At 41.0% G+C, this 4,015-nt stretch overlaps 1 long non-coding RNA gene across 1 annotated transcript; it reads right to left on the bottom strand.

The window, feature by feature from the left end:
- On the bottom strand, nucleotides 1-3,070 carry LOC105165733. Its single transcript, XR_002287335.1, has 6 exons — nucleotides 2,868-3,070; nucleotides 2,484-2,543; nucleotides 2,306-2,411; nucleotides 1,964-2,181; nucleotides 1,326-1,876; nucleotides 1-1,116 (listed from the first exon to the last, which is right to left on the bottom strand). It is a non-coding gene; the product is annotated as a protein NRT1/ PTR FAMILY 7.1 (long non-coding RNA).

Here is a 4,015-nt window from a genome sequence, read left to right as displayed (position 1 = left end):
TATCCGAAAATTTGTCAAGTCATTTAAATATCAACCAATGAGGTCCCAGCCCCAATTTAAATGTCCACGTAGGAGCCACGTGGAAATTTCCCGCGGGCTGGGTATTTTTTCGGCCAAAATAGTACTAAAATTGAGCAATTCAATTACATAGAGGACCAAATCCAAACCCTAGAAAGATAGAACTAAAATGGGATTGAGCTATAGTTACAGGACGAAAATTGCATTTAATCCTCCCTTCTACTGTTGTTGTTCTAAGTTCAAACCCTACTCGTCGCTTCTTGTTCCTCGTTGTTTTCACCTTGGTCGGCGCTGGCATGAGGATCAACGCATTTGTACCAATTCGCACACGCCAAGTAGATCAAGAAATCCACCGCCGCTAGTACGGCAAGCAAGAAATAGAATCTATCCATGTGGCCGTTGTTCAAATCCTCCGGAATCCATCCGGGGTTGTTGTTCGACGACGTGACACTCGTCACTATGTTGACCAGGAAGCTGCTGGCAAAATTCCCGACCGAAATCGACGCCATGCACAACGAGCTCCCAAAGCTCTTGATTCCATCCGGCGCTTGCCCGTTGAAGAACTCCAGTTGCCCGACATACATGAAGACCTCCGATAGGCCGATCAACACGTACTGGGGGATCTGCCAGAACACACTCATGGAGCTTTCGTGTTTTCCCGGGACCACTGATTTGAGCCTCCACAGTTCGGTTATGCCGGCGGCGATCATCGCTAGCATTGCGACTACGAGGCCGACGCCCATGCGTTGGAGTTCGGTCAGGCCTTGGGGGTTGCCGGTGAACTTCCTCGTCACCGGGACGAGGATCAGGCGGTATAATGTGGTGAAGAAGAGGACGCTGCAGATGTCGAACGCCGACATGCTGGCGGCAGGGAGGCGGAATTTGCCAATTTTGGTGTCCATTACGTCTCCTTGCTCGACGAAAAGGGAGGCCATTTGGGTGAACACTACCGAGTACGTGATCGTGCAGAGCCAGATTGGCATCATTCGGACGATGCATTTGGCTTCCTCCACTTGGGTTATAGTGCAGAGCCGCCACGGACTTGAACGCTGACAACGGCGGTCTTCTTCTGTTACTATAGCTGCCTTGTCAAGAAACCTGCAGATTTTCATGAAAAAGTTTGTCAGATTCCTGCTTTTATGACAGAGATGCAATTGGAATTTTTGTAATGAACTACAGAAAATTCTTACCCACGCCAAACTGATTCGTCCAATCAAATTGGGTCTGGGTTAGAATTTTCTATGAACTACGTAAAATGCCAAGTGAAGCAAGAGGGTAAAGAGATTGAATTGCATAGGCGAGCTTACCTTAAATCATCCGTATGGCCGATTTTCCGACTTCCTTTGATTGCAGACTGCGATCCTTCGACTTCATGCAATTCCTCCCCTTGCTTAGGAGTTGCGCGCCATTTCTTGGATGCCGCAACAAAAACTTGAATCAATCGTGGTATAGGATTCCCACACGGCTTCATGTATCGGTATCCATGGGAACCGAGCAGGAATATCACCAGCGCCAGGACGGCAGAGGCGGTGGACGCACAGAACCCGGCCGTCCATTTTCCGTTATCCTCAAAGTACACTAATACGGTGTTTGAAAACAAGGTGCCCGTTTTCAGTGAAAAGTAGAAGTAGGAGAAGAAAGCAGCTTTCGAGCTTTCCTGCGAGTCGTCAAATTGATCCGATCCAAATGTGGCTATGGTGGGCTGGTGGCCGCCATAGCCGAAGGCTGTTAAGTAAATGGCCAAGTAGAAGACTGATGTGCCTACTGAAGTAGGTGGCTGGCAGCGGAGTTTGCCATTTCCACAGCCTTTAGGCTTGACCAAGAAAAGCCAAGATGATACAGATAGCAGCGTCAGGCCCTGTAATTAGTAAGGATGCATCTAGAGATCAAATCCAGATACATGTTAACTTAAAAATGGAGAAAAAATTAGTGCAAACTATATTACCAAAACTAAGATGACTTGAAAAATAGCGCAAGTAAGATAACGGCCCCAGTATGAATCACTGAGGAACGCTCCCACAAGCGAGCACAAGTATACAGTTCCGGTCCATATGCTGACATTATTAGCTCCAATGGCATTGTTTTGTCCAAGAACTCGAGTTAAGAACAAGACCAAGTTCATCCCAACTCCAAAGAAAGCTAGTGTTGCAAGCCCTTGATTTGCTGAAGAATCAGAATCCCAGATTAAGGAATTAAACAAAATATAATCGGAAAGTCCTATGAAGAAACAATTCTGATCACCAGAACTAACCAGACATTCTGGAACAGATTTAGTTAATTGGCTTACATAGCAAAAGATATGCATAACTCCAGCCTCCTTTTTGTTTCTTCTCATTCTCAGACTCTGGTTTATCCACAGGCTGTGATTCTGGGGCATTCGAGCTTTCACTTCTCTGCTCATATATTCAAGATTTAGTATAAGTTCTATGGTACTACAAGAATTGCCGTTATATTGAAATACCAACCTTTCGTGTAGACTCCATGATCTCCATGATCACGGTGAGGGAGTCGAATCAAAATTTTCTCTGCAGCATTCACGTATATTCAAGTTAGCTTCTTGAAATCGATAGTCGAATCCAAGACTTAATTTTGAGTTTGAAACACTATGACGTATCGAAAAATCTTAATGAAAATGCAATCAAGAAATAATTGCATGGCTCGTGAAGTTTTATACATACTGCATGAGACCAGTTATCTTCGTAATTACGTATACCTACACTTTTGGGAATACATAGTTTTCGATCTTACAACATCATACGGAGTACTTTTGAGTTTGACATGCCAATACACATATATTATTCATTCAAATTTACCCGACCTAATCTGAACTAAAATTTTCTAATAATTACCTGTTCCCTAAACGTAAGGACGAGGGACTGATAGATAGAGGAGCTACGTGATAGTAGCTGTTTCTGATGACTGCCAATCAATGTGGCCGGAAAAAGACTCATCTAGCCGGAAAGAAATTCAGGCCAGTAAGACCTATTGTCATTTACAGTAAAAAAGAAAAAGAAAACAGAGGTAAACAAAATTCCGTATGATCGATTCAGCTCTTTGTTTGTGATTATGAAAAATTATGTACATAGGATGAAGGTGTTTTTAAATAGGTGTAGTTTAGTGTAACAGACTCCTAATAAAGCTCCCATTCTTGCTCCACCCTTACCATATTTCAGTTTATTAGTTGAATTTTGAGTAGAATCAGGACTCTGAAAAAAGATGTAAGAATATTAATTTACTGCATGATAAATTTTAATTAATACATGCATGCATGCATTATTATTGTCGGAAAATTACAATGAGCAGAGCTTGATTGGTGCTAAGGATAGGTCCATATTTCAACGACTTATCAAATCAAACCTAAAATTGTGGTATATTGATGTTTATTAATGTTGTCATACTTTACTCATAAAAAGATTATGATATGTTTTATGCTACTAAAATTGAATCAAATAGGTTGCATGGCGCATTAGTATTGGATAGTCCTGCATGAATCCACAAGTGTCGTACGGGCATGTCCGTGTAACATGAGAATTTTGTATCATATTTTCGCATTATATATAATGTGTATATACTTAAATTAATTTTATATATATATATCATTTATGTACTTGTATGATACCAAATGTTATTACATATATATATATATATATATTGTAATGGCGAATTTACCAAGACTCGGGTCTCGGGCCAACAAAATTCTACGAGTAGACTTCTTAATAGTGGTTCGAGACAACAAAGTCCCACAAATTCTTGAGAGAAAATAAACGACCTTCCCTTTGCCTTTGTCTTACGGACAGGACAATAGTATCAGTAACAAGTAAACAAATATTCCTTAGATTCAGTTGGAAAATCTTAAAATTCATTGACAGTTTGAAGTTTGAACGACCAATCATAAAATAAAATATTTAATTTGCATTTTCGGACACTGAGAAGAAACAGATACAGTTTAATCATAGAGAGCATAATTCAGCAGAAATCCAGATGAAGGTTCAGAATT

The sequence above is a fragment of the Sesamum indicum genome, linkage group LG6 (assembly GCF_000512975.1).
Source record: "Sesamum indicum cultivar Zhongzhi No. 13 linkage group LG6, S_indicum_v1.0, whole genome shotgun sequence".
Classification (NCBI taxonomy): domain Eukaryota; kingdom Viridiplantae; phylum Streptophyta; class Magnoliopsida; order Lamiales; family Pedaliaceae; genus Sesamum; species Sesamum indicum.
The sequence above is the reverse complement of the archived record's forward strand: the minus strand, read 5'-3'. Positions and strand labels throughout refer to the sequence as shown.